The 16,432-nt window shown below is 46.2% G+C and overlaps 11 non-coding genes and 1 pseudogene across 11 annotated transcripts; all 12 read right to left on the reverse strand.

Moving 5' to 3' along the window:
- Nucleotides 1-438: 438 nt before the first annotated feature.
- Nucleotides 439-602, reverse strand: LOC116679904 (U1 spliceosomal RNA). Its single transcript, XR_004329547.1, has one exon. It is a non-coding gene; the product is annotated as a U1 spliceosomal RNA (small nuclear RNA).
- A 383-nt stretch (nucleotides 603-985) lies between these two features.
- LOC116679923 (U1 spliceosomal RNA) lies at nucleotides 986-1,145 on the reverse strand. Its single transcript, XR_004329564.1, has one exon. It is a non-coding gene; the product is annotated as a U1 spliceosomal RNA (small nuclear RNA).
- A 9,972-nt stretch (nucleotides 1,146-11,117) lies between these two features.
- LOC116679918 (uncharacterized) lies at nucleotides 11,118-11,272 on the reverse strand (annotated as a pseudogene).
- A 383-nt stretch (nucleotides 11,273-11,655) lies between these two features.
- LOC116679930 (U1 spliceosomal RNA) lies at nucleotides 11,656-11,819 on the reverse strand. The gene has a single exon (XR_004329571.1). It is a non-coding gene; the product is annotated as a U1 spliceosomal RNA (small nuclear RNA).
- A 384-nt stretch (nucleotides 11,820-12,203) lies between these two features.
- LOC116679941 (U1 spliceosomal RNA) lies at nucleotides 12,204-12,367 on the reverse strand. Its single transcript, XR_004329582.1, has one exon. It is a non-coding gene; the product is annotated as a U1 spliceosomal RNA (small nuclear RNA).
- Nucleotides 12,368-12,749: 382 nt separating this feature from the next.
- LOC116679885 (U1 spliceosomal RNA) lies at nucleotides 12,750-12,912 on the reverse strand. Its single transcript, XR_004329528.1, has one exon. It is a non-coding gene; the product is annotated as a U1 spliceosomal RNA (small nuclear RNA).
- Nucleotides 12,913-13,296: 384 nt separating this feature from the next.
- LOC116679952 (U1 spliceosomal RNA) lies at nucleotides 13,297-13,460 on the reverse strand. Its single transcript, XR_004329593.1, has one exon. It is a non-coding gene; the product is annotated as a U1 spliceosomal RNA (small nuclear RNA).
- Nucleotides 13,461-13,843: 383 nt separating this feature from the next.
- LOC116679964 (U1 spliceosomal RNA) lies at nucleotides 13,844-14,007 on the reverse strand. The gene has a single exon (XR_004329604.1). It is a non-coding gene; the product is annotated as a U1 spliceosomal RNA (small nuclear RNA).
- Nucleotides 14,008-14,391: 384 nt separating this feature from the next.
- LOC116679883 (U1 spliceosomal RNA) lies at nucleotides 14,392-14,555 on the reverse strand. The gene has a single exon (XR_004329526.1). It is a non-coding gene; the product is annotated as a U1 spliceosomal RNA (small nuclear RNA).
- A 383-nt stretch (nucleotides 14,556-14,938) lies between these two features.
- LOC116679889 (U1 spliceosomal RNA) lies at nucleotides 14,939-15,102 on the reverse strand. The gene has a single exon (XR_004329532.1). It is a non-coding gene; the product is annotated as a U1 spliceosomal RNA (small nuclear RNA).
- Nucleotides 15,103-15,488: 386 nt separating this feature from the next.
- LOC116679959 (U1 spliceosomal RNA) lies at nucleotides 15,489-15,652 on the reverse strand. The gene has a single exon (XR_004329599.1). It is a non-coding gene; the product is annotated as a U1 spliceosomal RNA (small nuclear RNA).
- A 379-nt stretch (nucleotides 15,653-16,031) lies between these two features.
- On the reverse strand, nucleotides 16,032-16,188 carry LOC116679920 (U1 spliceosomal RNA). The gene has a single exon (XR_004329561.1). It is a non-coding gene; the product is annotated as a U1 spliceosomal RNA (small nuclear RNA).
- Between the last annotated feature and the right edge of the window lie 244 nt (nucleotides 16,189-16,432).

The following is a 16,432-nucleotide window of genomic DNA, read 5'->3' on the forward strand; positions in this document are numbered from 1 at the left end:
TGTTTGTTACCATGACAACACCACTGATCTGAAGCTCATGCTGATGCTGTCATGTAAATAGTTTTCAAATCAGCAATAAATATAACAATTTTTGATCACTCATCAATTGCATGCTTAAATAACATACCGGTTAAAGCCCCGCACATTTCAAGAGAACCAGACCCACTTCCGGGTTAAATATGACCACTTCCGGTTTAGGCCCCGCCCAGTCCGAGTACGGATCCGGATCGGATAATTCATGTGGTAAACAGATACAGATACAGATACAGATAATGCTGTACTCGCTCATCCCTAATTAGTGGTGGAGTAAAAGCAAAGTTAATCGTAGGCACTCTACAGGACATCATGAGGTAAGAACTGTTTTTTCGTCAACATTATGTTTAGGTGAGAGCGCGAACGCAGTAGGTAAGAAACTGTTTTTTTTTTTCAACATTATGTTCAGGGAGAGCGCGAACGCAGTCCCCCACTACAACAAATTATGCAGTCGAGATTCCCACATTTGGGGAATTCGCAGGGGTCAGCATAACCGGAGTGCAATGGTTAAGCCTCGCCCTGGGTGAACCACCTTCTTGATCATGGTATCTCCCCTGTCAGGTAAGTATGAGTTGGAAGAGCCAGAGAAAAGGACTTCATTCCCAGACACAGAACTCTGGCTGACGGTTGCTAAAATGCATCATACCAGAGTTCAGTGCTTTCCGCAGTAGCAGACCTGGGCAAGCTGTTTCTGCATGTCAGAAAGCAAACCTGCTGCACAAAAGCCTTTAACCTGAGCATGCCAGCATTGGAAAAATTGAAGTACATTGATTCCCGCAAAGAGAGAAAAACCTTGGAAGGGAGAACACGCAACTCGGTCACAACCAAAAGGCCACACCCATTCGTCACTGGCATCCAAATTTATGACAAAACGCATAGTCCAGCAAAGTTGCTTGCATGCACTCTACAGGACATCATGAGGTAAGAACTGTTTTTTTTTCAACATTACGTTCAGGGGAGAGCGCGAACGCAGTCCCCCACTACCACAAATTATGCAGTCGAGATTCCCACATTTGGGGAGCTCGCAGACGTTCTCTCTACCGAAGTGCAAAAGTCTACGTTGAACGTAGACAGTTACGGTCCGTCATTGGCTCAGAGTCTACGTTCATTGTAGACTCTGAGCCAATCAGAGAGCCGAACTGTCTACGTTCGGTCAGCCAACGTAGACTACCAATCACATGCCGAGCCGGCATTTAACTGAACCTGCCCACATTCAAACCTGAACGTGACGCTACGGTCAATGGAGATCTCCGATCGTCGTTACCTACCCTGGTAAGTTTGAATGAAATAATTGTTTATAACACTCACTGCTTAAATTTTTACAATGCCTGAATTTTTTTTATCGTTTGGTAAACTATTAACTATCAACTAAAGTTAGCCATAGCCTAAGTTGACTAAAAAAGTCCTGTTGACCGGCTAGCCTACCGTTAAATTCAATTCAATTTTATTTATAATATCAATTCATAATGGGTTATCTCAAGACATTTTACAGATAGAGTAGCTAGGTATAAAACACATTCTATAATTTAAAAGGACCCGACTATTCTGCCGACCAGAGCATTGATTGCGACAGTGGCGAAGAAACCTCCGACAGACCCAGGCTGTAGTTACCGCTAAACGTTCATTCAATTTTCTATTAGCCTATTAAATAATACATTACATTGTATATGTTGTCTAGCCACTGCGGAACATTGTTAAGAGTACGCCGTTTACGTAAAAGTTACTGCGAACGTTAACGTTACTAACTTGTTATGACAGACTAAGCATAGGCCTGGTCTGCGTAGTTTTCATTAATGACAGACAGTAAAAAAGACAGACAGTAAAAAAGACAGTAAAAGACAGTGAAGACAGTGAAGACAGTCACCAGAGTGAAAGAATCCCTCATTATATCTTAACAAAAAAGCTTTAGTCAGCCTAGTTGTTAAATAACTCAACTACTGCTGGAAAAATCATGTTGCAGAATAAGGTTATTGTTGCTGTTATTTTATATTATTTGTAACTTTTACATATTACTAACCTAATTCATGTTTCTGTTCATGCTATACCATCTCAGCACGTGCCATCTCAGGAATGCATTCATCAAATAGAAATTGACAGACATGTTTTAGGCCTACTGGCAACTTTTGGAGCAAAGGATTTTTTTAAAGTGATTTTGAGTGTAAAGTTGGCATACAAACGTTGTAAGAGGGAAGCTGAAAAGTGGATAAAATGTCAACTTCAGAAGTTATATAAACTCAACCTCAAAAATATATTCATCAGAAGATTAATCAGGATTGAGCAGTTGTCATTCTGCTCTGACACTTCCTCCTCCCTCGCTGTGTGATAAAAGGGTATCAATGACCTTTTGTACACCAACATGCATTGTCATATTAGAAACTGAATACATTATATGAAATATTAAAATAAAAATACTAATGTGCTGTTACTGTTTAAGTGTGTTTCAGTATCTTTAAGCAAAGATCATTGTCAACCCAGAGGCCCCTGCACACCGTCAACAGGCCGTACTGAAGGTAACTAGGATTTTGATAAAAGCCTGTTGCCAATATCAGGTATTGATAATAGTCTGTTGCCAATTTCAGGACATGGATCCTTTGCTGCCAGCCCTCCAAATTGTCGACACCAGCCTACCTGCGGAGAGGCAACAATGCCTGCTAAAAGCTTCAAAGGAAGCCAAGGCCCAGCAGGGAAGAAGTCAGTTTGCGGGACCACAGGACCACAGGCTGAGGGATCCCAAGACTGCCTTCGAGGAAGGTAACATCTTTGAATTGCAGTTATACTACAAGCAATGACAGCCTAATGTGGTACACTAGAGCTTTTGCATGCTTGTTCACTAAGGTTATAACCTGTTTTGTCTTCAGCAAAAAGGAGCTGTGGTCTGGAAAGGCCCACTGAGGCACAGTACCTAGGAAAGCTGATGTTAACATTTGGGCGCTACACTGGTAGGACCTTCAAGTGGTTGGTGGAGAACGACGTGGGATACGTCAAATAGTAAGCATTTCCAGTGTTGGGAGTAAAAAAGAGTCACAAAGTAACGCAATTACAGTTATTTATTCTAATACGCAATATAACGCATTACTAATACATCTTTGGTAATATTATACCTGTTACAATCTCAGTAACATGCATTACAACGCAGAGACAGTAATATTGTAATAAGTAATTACTCTCAGAAGGCAGTAACTAGTAATCCATAATGTATAACATGTTTGAAACAACTCTCCAACACTGAGCATTTCCCAGAAAACCAAACCAAACCACACTACAGTTTCCCTTTACTGAAACTAACAATGACATATGTATGTATTTCAGTCTCATGACCGCCACATCAAGGAGAGCCGTCAGCCAGGGAGGCGTGCAGCCATCAACGATGAGTGGGTGAAGGACAGCCTGCTGAACTACGTGCAGCTCTTTCCACCAGTCTCCTGCCACCTTGAGATCAATATTGACAGGGCCATTTACGGCATGGGCCGCTTCAGGTCCTTTACTTTTCTTGAGATGTGGCAGTGGTACAGTCTGCACAAGCACCACCAGGTAGACCTTGGAGCTGGGAGTGAGCAAGAGCGGAAGATGGCGCAGGAGGCTCACTCATCTGTCAAGCAGTGGCTGCTGATGAAGGAGAGCGACATCACCTCCAAGTCACTCAAGCGCTTTCGTCACTACATTCTTGACAAAGAGGTAACTACATTGTTTTAGGCCTACTGGCAACTTAGGAGCAAAGGATTTTTAGTGATTTTGAGTGAGTGAATGATAATTAGTGTATAAATATAGAAATTAATACTATTATAAACAGAATTTTACAGATAGATTTGTCCTATGTATGACTATTGCACTGAACTGTCTCTCACTATATTTATAATTAAATCTTAATTTCAGACCAATATTCCTATTCCTTCCCTCTCTTCAATTTGTTATTGTATATTTTTAGTAAATTTGTAGTGTTATACTGTATACTTATAGGTAATTTTTATATTTCTAAATGTCATTTCTGTTTTATTCTTTATATGAGAAGTAATTGTGTTGTACTTTGACAGCAAAATCCTAGTATCACATTCTTAGTTTGTTTATGCAAACCTGTCCAATTCAGGTTCTTTAGATTAAAAAGCTCACACTATCCTCCTGTAATTCACAGAAGCCTCCACAGGATGCCACTCCTGCTGCCGCCACTTCCAGCTCTTCAAGGTCCCCTGCAGCAGCTGTCACCTCCCACTCATCATGGTCCGATGAGACTCTGGACGACACCATGTTGGTGGATGCCCTCGTCACCTTTGAGAGCCATGGGGAGCTCTTGCCCAACAAATCCCATCCCAAACAGCCGCCGCTCTCCACCAGTGTGCCAGCAACTGCAGAGCGTCCCGAGCAGTCTCCTCTGTCTACCAGCAAAAAAGCAAAGCGCAGCAAGCAGCAGAAGCCCCAGCTGCCCTCACTGCCCTCCACCAGCAAGGCTGCCTTTAGTGAGAGTACCAAGCAGCAGACGCCCCTGCCATCTTCAGCGCCTGGTCAGTCTCCCCTGATGCTCGCCCTGAGGAGCCGCCATCGACCTCCAACAGCCAGCCTGCGTCTGGTACCACCTTGCCGCAGAGTGACTCTCCTGTAAGTTTAAAATCACAACATACACAAGCAATGTTAATGCATTTCATAAAATCCCTGGTTACTTACAACCACATTACGGAAAATGAATAACTAAATGCTGTGTGTTGTATGTCTCGTCTTGCAGGTGGAGCTGGAAGGATGGGTGCGGCTGTGGGAAGAGTCCCATGGCATCCCCTCTGCAGACATCCCCTGGCTGAAGGAGGACAGCGAGAGAGGCCTCTTTACACCTGTGCAAATGTATAAGGACATAAAAGGCATCATTAGAAGGCGGCGCGTCCTGAAGTCTGACCGGATGTGGTTTTACCCCCCTGAGCCACCCGGCTTTGTTAGCGGCGGCATCCCCGCTCCACAGGCCTTTTTCCGCAGCCGTGTCTTCTTCTGGCGCCCCATTGGAGTGTGGCGGTGCTCCCTGAAGTGTCCGCGCGGTGATAAGTGCGCTGGGGCCGGAGGCAACACGCACCTCACCAAGTCTGGTTACCACACCAGGGTAAGGCTCAGTCTCTTCACACTTGTGTTTAGAGTAATACTTACATCAGTATTGACTACTTAAGACACATGAATGCTGATCTGTGATTGATGCGTGATCTCTCTCTCTCCCTTCCTCCCTCTCTCGCTCTCTCTCTGATGTGTGTTTTAGGTACGTCACATCTGCGATGTGTCCGGTTGGTACACCATGGCAACAGAGGTCGTTTCCTGCGGGCCGTGTCTCAAGGCTGCCAGGGGCGGAGAGAGTGGTCCCATGGGTCGGTGGCTGGCGTGGGACGACGTCATCCTGCAGCAGCTGAGCGAGGCTCATCGGGCCAGGTTTCCGGCCGTGCTGACCGCAAAGCGTGGGGTGGACAAAACTGTTATCCGCCTCCTGCGTGACCGCACAGAGGGTAACACTATGATTAAGGTGTGGCGGCAGGTGCAGGAGAACCACATGGAGGACTACCATCAGAGGAAAGACCTCTACACCACGCTCCTCATGGCCTTGGTGAAACCTGGAGGCATCGTCTCTGCATTGGGCCACGGGGACTTCCAGGCGGCACCTCTTCCCAGAGAGCTACCCTGCGCACGTCTCCTGCGGCACGCCTTCCTCCTGGCCGAGGCAGACAACGTTCAGGACTACCGGAGCCAGATACTCTCCACGTTTGGCATCGTCCTGAAAATGGACTCCACAAAGAAGGCAAGTTAACCAAAGTGTGTTGACATACAAGTGGTCACAGGGAATCACCACATTATGCAAAACTAAACTTAACTGTGTGTATTTGTTTGTTTTGTTGTAGGTGGTGAAGAAATTGTCTGGGGAGGGCAAGGGCTCGGCCGAGTGGTTCACCAGCATCGGCAACGAGTTCTCCCAGATTGTGTCCTTTGTCCTCACCTGTGAGGAGTCTGTGGAGAAGCTTGGGCCCATGTGCCATGGCGTGGTGGAGCGGTTCCGGCTCGCCAATCAACCCGTACCCAAGATCCTTTACATTGACAGGGGGTGCTGCAAGGCACAGGGTCCGACGGCCGTGGAGACGCTCTTCCAGCCTTGGGTGGACAACGGGATGGTGGTTAGGCTGGACATTTTCCACTGGATCCATCGCTTCGATGCTGCTCTGCGGACCGAGGCCCACTCCAAGTATGCCGCCTTCAAGTCTGCGCTGGGCGGGGCAGTGCTGGCCTATAACCGTGAGGACCTCCAGCTACTCATCACGGCTGTGAGGGCCAAAGACCCGACCACACTGGAGGTGGTGACGGACGAGGATGTGGTCCGGCGTTACATCTCCCGAGACCAGCTGCAACACCATGTCCGGCGTCTCACCCTTGGTGCCCAGGAGACATTTCGTCTTGTCCACCTGGTCATTGAAGAGCTCAAGGGTCCAGCAGGGCTCGACGAGAGCGGCGTCAGCCTCTTTAAGTCCCCTGGTAAGAAAAAACACCTCAATCATGCGCACACACACACACACACACACACACACACACACACACACACACACACACACACACATGTGCAAAACAACAACAGCTCACCATGCACCTGTGTGTGTGTGTGTGTGTGTGTGTGTGTTTTATGTTTACAGCAGCCATTGATGAGATGTGGGCCAGCCAGCAGCGACACCTGGAATGCATCCAGGACCCACCAGGCATGGCCATGTACCGGGTTGCTCGCACAACGACCATCAATGGTGTGGACCTACCTTATTACAAGGGCCTGCGTGGGAGCAACAGCCTGGAGGGGTTCCACAAGTCACTGCCCCATATGATTCCAGGTAATCTAAAGGGACAAATGACTTCTTTAACAGCATAAAAAGACAACACGTGTCACTTTTGTAATACTTTAATAATACTGGTAAGAAATAGCCCTACCCTTACACGTAATAAAGCCAATCAACACTGTCCTGTTCATGTACCTCATGAATATTTTCAATCTTACACTTTTATTATTACTATATAACCATTGCACTGAACTGTCTTGCACTGTATTTAAATTTAAATCTTAATCTCAGAACACTATTGCACTATTCCTTCTCTCTCTTCAATTGTTGTTGTATAATTTTCTCTATTAAAACTCCATTGTTATACTGTATACTTCTATTTCTGTTTTTATCATTATAAGTGAGTGTTTTACTTTGAGAGAAAGATAATCCGAAGTCAAATTCCTTGTTTTTGTGCATACCTGCCCAATAATACCTGATACCTGTTGTTGTGATGTTCAGGTCCACACTGTGCGGCACGGCCTTACCAGGTCTACCTCATCAGTGGAATTGCCAGGTGGAACTCCAACCGCAGCTCGGACGCCGTATTTAAGGGCAGAGGCCGGCACCACCGAGTCTACTCAGCGCCACTCATTGACCGCCTCAATGCCCGCTGCCAGCTGCTGTTTGGTGAGACTGTGGAGGAGAACTTCCGGGCCCCTGCCGACGTCCAGTCGGACGAGCTGCTTGGGCTGGAATATCTTTTCAGCCAGAGCACGGGAGAGTCCTTCTCTCTTAAGGGCATCGTCAACGACGGTCCCGGGCAGAGGAGGAGGTCATTCAGCCCGGGCAGGCCGACCCAGATGCCGAAGCGGACGAGGCGTACCAGAGCGACGAGGACCATCCTGCTGTTGAGCCCCACATGACATTAATCAGCAGTGAGACTGCTACGGTCAACCCTCCGGCATTTGTGAGTAGAGTACCTACTTGTCTGATAGAAGAATATAGAGTGATACATGTGACCGCTAAAAAACAAGATATTGTACGCACTGGAACTTACCTACTTTTCTCTGGGTGTGTGTCTCCGTGTGTGTTTTACAGGAGGATGTCTGCAGTGACAATCCTCTGCCCGGGTTTAAGAAGCTGGAGGCCTTCTGTGCTGCGCTGGTGGAGGTCGGCTTGACAGACCTGAAGCTGCTCCTCAACACGGAGCAAAGGAACAGGGTCCTTGAATCCTGGAATGCGGTGGAGGAGCACGACAAGCAGCCGCAGAAATACCACCAGCTGTACCGCACACACTGGGGCAACACATTGTACTGCCGAACCAAGAGGGATGATCTTGCTGACGCCGCCTTGATCCAGAGAGTCAAGATGGCCAAAAGGTACGCGCCAGCACAGCAGGACATCAGTATGCAGAACAATCGCCTCATGTATGTGCTTGTCAAGCTCCTGTGGCTGCGCGCCCCTAAGGCCTCTCGCTCCAGCCCCGAGAAAACCAGGATCCTTAATGCCTATGACAGGATCCAGCACAGAGTCTTGGTGGATGACCCAGTCCTGTGCAAGGCAGGCATCCCTCTCCCAAAAATAAACACAAAAACAGTGAGGGACTTCATCCGCCAGCAAGAGAGGCTGGTGAACCTGCACGCCACCAGGCAGCCAGCCGTCATCTCCAAGACCAACTCGGTGTCATCTGAAAAGCTGCCTCCTGCACCACGCCAGCCTGCCGTCCTCCCACCACCTGACTACCCCGTTATGGAGTATGTCCCCACGCCCAGCACAGCCGGCACAAAGGTCTTGAAGGGACGGACCAACATGCTGGTGACGACGCCACAGCCTCTTCCACAGCTTCCTCCTCAGCCACCACTGCCTCTGCCGGTTAGGAGAATCCCCGCCACCTCCACCATCACCAGGCCTGTGCTGCCCTTTGTTTCCCAGTCTGCGGGCCCCTCCTCCACGCAGCCTGCTGGTCAGGCGTCCGTCCCGATCACTCCGCCTGTGCCCATCAGACCAGCTGTTCAGCCGGCCTCTGGGCAGAACCCTGTGGTAGGATCGTCATGGTCTCGATCGACACAGTACAAGAGGAAAATGTCAGACCACCCCACAGGACTGGGCGTTAAGCTTAAGAGGGTGCAGCATCTCCCGACCTGCAAGGCGTGCGGGCACAAAATACAGGGACACAAAAAATACCAAAAAAAGACATTTTGCCCTGCAATCAACATTTCACCCTCCAAGGACTGGAGAACAGAAAATTTAAAAACTTTGAACATTTTGTCTCTGTTGTGGATGGATTGGAGAAGGACACGTCTGGCCCATTATAAATAGTGTATATTGTAAATAGTGTATATATGTGTTAATGTTCTACGTTTTGAGTTTTTATGCGGGGTCTGGTCTTACAAGTGCCCTTTAACGTGGCACCATTGGTCCTCTGCACTGTTTCCCTATTTGACCATTTCAGCATTTATATATACATATTTGCACTAACTGTATATTAACTCTTTCCTACATTTTAACATTTTTTTAGACTGCCTATTCATGTTTATTGTGTTATTGACACTGAGCAGCTCCTTCAGCAAACTGCGGCACCCTCAGTGCATGAAGGAGTGCTTCTGAAGATTCTTAATTTAAGCAGCAGTCAAACTCTTTAATACATTATAATGTAGCACTGTTTCTGTGATACGAGCCATCACTGGGCAATATTCTGCACTATACATATTTATCTATTTTTATTACTCTGTTACATTCAACTATGCAATATTTTATTTCTATTCATCCGCATCTTACTCATCTGTATATCTGTTTATATACTGTCTGTTTATATAAGGGTGTTTATTTTGGAAATATGTTTGTTTTATTACTTTTATTATAATAACTAATTATGTGTTTTCTATTTCTTACACTTTCTTTTTTTTAATCAACTTAGTGTATCTGTGTTATTCTGATGTGTATTTTTTTCTCTTCTGAGCTGCTGTAGCACAGGAATTTTCCCCAGTGTGGGACTAATAGTCTAAATTACTTTACCTTATCATATTACTAACTAGACCACAACTTGCACTAACTGTATACTGACTCTTTACTAAATTTCAGCTTTCATATAGACTGTGTATTCATATATATTGTGTTATTACTCAGCTACATCACTAACCAGACCCCAATTTGCACTAACTGTATTTTGGCTAGTTATTACATTTGAGCAGTGTTTTCTACCTGGTTAAATAAAACATGTCATGCACTTTGTGAGGGCCATTGTAAATAGTTTATATAGTTCTTGTGTATAAGTTTGACTGTTCTACATTCTATGTTCTCTGGTCTTAAAGTGCCCCTTATCTTTTGTTCTCTGCACTGTCATCAGCTGTTTACTGTGTTCTGGTGTCAACATTGCTCTTTAACTTGGATACTGGCAAGTTTGCTGCAGTACTGAATAAAATTCAGTCACAATGAGTCATGAGAGTGTCTGTAAATTGATTCATTGTCAAAGGATTCAACACATGTTGCAGAATAATTTAAAGTGAAGACATGGGGCCTATAGAGTAACAAATGCCTTTAAATGTGCATCACACTTTTCAAAATGCCCCCATAATGGCCTATAAACAATATATAAACAAATGGCTTCTGTTGGAAAAACAGTTAAGTGCCATAAGAGGCATATGACTAAGTGGAGGAGCAAGCAGAATTACATGGCATGACTTTTTAATCACTTTTGTACACACACACACACACACACACACACACACACACACACACACACACACACACACACACACACACACGAAATATAGCAAAGGTATTACAATAAATACATCTAATCCTTCATCCTAAGCATATGAATAAGTGGTGTCTAGGGAAAATAAAAAAGTGCTCACACAACCATACATTTCTTTTGAATCCAGCTACTTTATTGAAAGAAAGGGAGCAAAAGAATTACACTGACAGACTTTTGAATAGCTTTTGTCCATACACACTTAAAATATAGCAACGGTATTGCAATACATACATTTAATCATTCCTTCTGTTGATTAACATGACAAAGCCATGAAGAAGCATACCAGGTGGGACTTGGTGTGCAACTAAGAAGACTAAAAGTAATTAAAATGAATGCAGAGGATTATGCTTAGTGCAACTATGAAATTGTGATGTGCCATTGCAACTATTATAAAGTTTTAATATAAACAGCAACTTTGGATCAGTGATGTGCATTAATACACAAACTGTATCCCTTTATTTCTTGACAGATAGGGAACCTTACTGTTTGTTTTGATGATGTCAAAGGTCACATGTACAGTCAACTCCTTGAAGATCCTCCTTGGGGGGAAGGCATATGTAAATGACTAGCTAACACAGACTCTTGACCTATGACACTCAAGGATAATTGCACTACCATTCGGCGCATCGCCGCTCGCAGGGGTCAGCATAACCGGAGTGCAATGGTTAAGCCTCGCCCTGGGTGAACCACCTTCTTGATCATGGTATCTCCCCTGCCAGGTAAGTATCAGTTGGAAGAGCCAGAGAAAAGGACTTCATTCCCAGACACAGAACTCTGGCTGACGGTTGCTAAAATGCATCATACCAGAGTTCAGTGCTTTCCGCAGTAGCAGACCTGGGCAAGCTGTTTCTGCATGTCAGAAAGCAAACCTGCTGCACAAAAGCCTTTAACCTGAGCATGCCAGCATTGGAAAAATTGAAGTACATTGATTCCCGCAAAGAGAGAAAAACCTTGGAAGGGAGAACACGCAACTCGGTCACAACCAAAAGGCCACACCCATTCGTCACTGGCATCCAAATTTATGACAAAATGCATAGTCCAGCAAAGTTGCTGGCATGCACTCTACAGGACATCATGAGGTAAGAACTGTTTATTTTTCAACAGTATGTTCAGGGGAGAGCGCGAACGCAGTCCCCCACTACCACAAATTATGCAGTCGAGATTCCCACATTTGGGGAATTCGCAGGGGTCAGCATAACCGGAGTGCAATGGTTAAGCCTCGCCCTGGGTGAACCACCTTCTTGATCATGGTATCTCCCCTGCCAGGTAAGTATGAGTTGGAAGAGCCAGAGAAAAGGACTTCATTCCCAGACACAGAACTCTGGCTGACGGTTGCTAAAATGCATCATACCAGAGTTCAGTGCTTTCCGCAGTAGCAGACCTGGGCAAGCTGTTTCTGCATGTCAGAAAGCAAACCTGCTGCACAAAAGCCTTTAACCTGAGCATGCCAGCATTGGAAAAATTGAAGTACATTGATTCCCGCAAAGAGAGAAAAACCTTGGAAGGGAGAACACGCAACTCGGTCACAACCAAAAGGCCACACCCATTCGTCACTGGCATCTAAATTTATGACAAAATGCATAGTCCAGCAAAGTTGCTGGCATGCACTCTACAGGACATCATGAGGTAAGAACTGGTTTTTTTTTCAACATTATGTTCAGGGGAGAGCGCGAACGCAGTCCCCCACTACCACAAATTATGCAGTCGAGATTCCCACATTTGGGGAATTCGCAGGGGTCAGCATAACCGGAGTGCAATGGTTAAGCCTCGCCCTGGGTGAACCACCTTCTTGATCATGGTATCTCCCCTGCCAGGTAAGTATGAGTTGGAAGAGCCAGAGAAAAGGACTTCATTCCCAGACACAGAACTCTGGCTGACGGTTGCTAAAATGCATCATACCAGAGTTCAGTGCTTTCCGCAGTAGCAGACCTGGGCAAGCTGTTTCTGCATGTCAGGAAGCAAACCTGCTGCACAAAAGCCTTTAACCTGAGCATGCCAGCATTGGAAAAATTGAAGTACATTGATTCCCGCAAAGAGAGAAAAACTTGGAAGGGAGAACACGCAACTCGGTCACAACCAAAAGGCCACACCCATTCGTCACTGGCATCCAAATTTATGACAAAATGCATAGTCCAGCAAAGTTGCTTGCATGCACTCTACAGGACATCATGAGGTAAGAACTGTTTTTTTTTCAACATTATGTTCAGGGGAGAGCGCGAACGCAGTCCCCCACTACCACAAATTATGCAGTCGAGATTCCCACATTTGGGGAATTCGCAGGGTCAGCATAACCGGAGTGCAATGGTTAAGCCTCGCCCTGGGTGAACCACCTTCTTGATCATGGTATCTCCCCTGCCAGGTAAGTATGAGTTGGAAGAGCCAGAGAAAAGGACTTCATTCCCAGACACAGAACTCTGGCTGACGGTTGCTAAAATGCATCATACCAGAGTTCAGTGCTTTCCGCAGTAGCAGACCTGGGCAAGCTGTTTCTGCATGTCAGAAAGCAAACCTGCTGCACAAAAGCCTTTAACCTGAGCATGCCAGCATTGGAAAAATTGAAGTACATTGATTCCCGCAAAGAGAGAAAAACCTTGGAAGGGAGAACACGCAACTCGGTCACAACCAAAAGGCCACACCCATTCGTCACTGGCATCCAAATTTATGACAAAATGCATAGTCCAGCAAAGTTGCTGGCATGCACTCTACAGGACATCATGAGGTAAGAACTGTTTATTTTTTCAACAGTATGTTCAGGGGAGAGCGCGAACGCAGTCCCCCACTACCACAAATTATGCAGTCGAGATTCCCACATTTGGGGAATTCGCAGGGGTCAGCATAACCGGAGTGCAATGGTTAAGCCTCGCCCTGGGTGAACCACCTTCTTGATCATGGTATCTCCCCTGCCAGGTAAGTATGAGTTGGAAGAGCCAGAGAAAAGGACTTCATTCCCAGACACAGAACTCTGGCTGACGGTTGCTAAAATGCATCATACCAGAGTTCAGTGCTTTCCGCAGTAGCAGACCTGGGCAAGCTGTTTCTGCATGTCAGAAAGCAAACCTGCTGCACAAAAGCCTTTAACCTGAGCATGCCAGCATTGGAAAAATTGAAGTACATTGATTCCCGCAAAGAGAGAAAAACCTTGGAAGGGAGAACACGCAACTCGGTCACAACCAAAAGGCCACACCCATTCGTCACTGGCATCCAAATTTATGACAAAATGCATAGTCCAGCAAAGTTGCTGGCATGCACTCTACAGGACATCATGAGGTAAGAACTGTTTTTTTTTCAACAGTATGTTCAGGGGAGAGCGCGAACGCAGTCCCCCACTACCACAAATTATGCAGTCGAGATTCCCACATTTGGGGAATTCGCAGGGGTCAGCATAACCGGAGTGCAATGGTTAAGCCTCGCCCTGGGTGAACCACCTTCTTGATCATGGTATCTCCCCTGCCAGGTAAGTATGAGTTGGAAGAGCCAGAGAAAAGGACTTCATTCCCAGACACAGAACTCTGGCTGACGGTTGCTAAAATGCATCATACCAGAGTTCAGTGCTTTCCGCAGTAGCAGACCTGGGCAAGCTGTTTCTGCATGTCAGAAAGCAAACCTGCTGCACAAAAGCCTTTAACCTGAGCATGCCAGCATTGGAAAAATTGAAGTACATTGATTCCCGCAAAGAGAGAAAAACCTTGGAAGGGAGAACACGCAACTCGGTCACAACCAAAAGGCCACACCCATTCGTCACTGGCATCCAAATTTATGACAAAATGCATAGTCCAGCAAAGTTGCTTGCATGCACTCTACAGGACATCATGAGGTAAGAACTGTTTATTTTTTCAACAGTATGTTTGGGGGAGAGCGCGAACGCAGTCCCCCACTACCACAAATTATGCAGTCGAGATTCCCACATTTGGGGAATTCGCAGGGGTCAGCATAACCGGAGTGCAATGGTTAAGCCTCGCCCTGGGTGAACCACCTTCTTGATCATGGTATCTCCCCTGCCAGGTAAGTATGAGTTGGAAGAGCCAGAGAAAAGGACTTCATTCCCAGACACAGAACTCTGGCTGACGGTTGCTAAAATGCATCATACCAGAGTTCAGTGCTTTCCGCAGTAGCAGACCTGGGCAAGCTGTTTCTGCATGTCAGAAAGCAAACCTGCTGCACAAAAGCCTTTAACCTGAGCATGCCAGCATTGGAAAAATTGAAGTACATTGATTCCCGCAAAGAGAGAAAAACCTTGGAAGGGAGAACACGCAACTCGGTCACAACCAAAAGGCCACACCCATTCGTCACTGGCATCCAAATTTATGACAAAATGCATAGTCCAGCAAAGTTGCTGGCATGCACTCTACAGGACATCATGAGGTAAGAACTGTTTATTTTTCAACAGTATGTTCAGGGGAGAGCGCGAACGCAGTCCCCCACTACCACAAATTATGCAGTCGAGATTCCCACATTTGGGGAATTCGCAGGGGTCAGCATAACCGGAGTGCAATGGTTAAGCCTCGCCCTGGGTGAACCACCTTCTTGATCATGGTATCTCCCCTGCCAGGTAAGTATGAGTTGGAAGAGCCAGAGAAAAGGACTTCATTCCCAGACACAGAACTCTGGCTGACGGTTGCTAAAATGCATCATACCAGAGTTCAGTGCTTTCCGCAGTAGCAGACCTGGGCAAGCTGTTTCTGCATGTCAGGAAGCAAACCTGCTGCACAAAAGCCTTTAACCTGAGCATGCCAGCATTGGAAAAATTGAAGTACATTGATTCCCGCAAAGAGAGAAAAACCTTGGAAGGGAGAACACGCAACTCGGTCACAACCAAAAGGCCACACCCATTCGTCACTGGCATCCAAATTTATGACAAAATGCATAGTCCAGCAAAGTTGCTTGCATGCACTCTACAGGACATCATGAGGTAAGAACTGTTTATTTTTTCAACAGTATGTTCAGGGGAGAGAGCGCGAACGCAGTCCCCCACTACCACAAATTATGCAGTCGAGATTCCCACATTTGGGGAATTCGCAGGGGTCAGCATAACCGGAGTGCAATGGTTAAGCCTCGCCCTGGGTGAACCACCTTCTTGATCATGGTATCTCCCCTGCCAGGTAAGTATGAGTTGGAAGAGCCAGAGAAAAGGACTTCATTCCCAGACACAGAACTCTGGCTGACGGTTGCTAAAATGCATCATACCAGAGTTCAGTGCTTTCCGCAGTAGCAGACCTGGGCAAGCTGTTTCTGCATGTCAGAAAGCAAACCTGCTGCACAAAAGCCTTTAACCTGAGCATGCCAGCATTGGAAAATTGAAGTACATTGATTCCCGCAAAGAGAGAAAAACCTTGGAAGGGAGAACACGCAACTCGGTCACAACCAAAAGGCCACACCCATTCGTCACTGGCATCTAAATTTATGACAAAATGCATAGTCCAGCAAAGTTGCATGCACTCTACAGGACATCATGAGGTAAGAACTGTTTATTTTTCAACATTATGTTCAGGGGAGAGGCGCGAACGCAGTCCCCCACTACCACAAATTATGCAGTCGAGATGCCACATTGGGGAATTCGCAAGGTCAGCATAACCGGAGTGCAATGGTTAAGCCTCGCCCTGGGTGAACCACCTTCTTGATCAAGTATGGTTGGAAGGGAGAAAAGGCTTCATTCCCAGCACAGAACTCTGGCATGCACTCTAAAATGCATCATACCAGAGTTCAGTGCTTTCAACAGTAGCAGTTCAGGGCAAGCTGTTTCGCATGTCAGCATGCTGCACAAAAGCAACCTGAGATGCCACATTGGAAATTGAAGTACATTGATTCCCGCAGACCTTGGAAGGGTGAACACGCAACTCGGTGCCTGCCATGTCATGGCAGTGAGAAAAGACTTGATCCCAGACACAGA

Source organism: Etheostoma spectabile, unplaced genomic scaffold, assembly GCF_008692095.1.
Source record: "Etheostoma spectabile isolate EspeVRDwgs_2016 unplaced genomic scaffold, UIUC_Espe_1.0 scaffold00018274, whole genome shotgun sequence".
Lineage (NCBI taxonomy): Eukaryota > Metazoa > Chordata > Actinopteri > Perciformes > Percidae > Etheostoma > Etheostoma spectabile.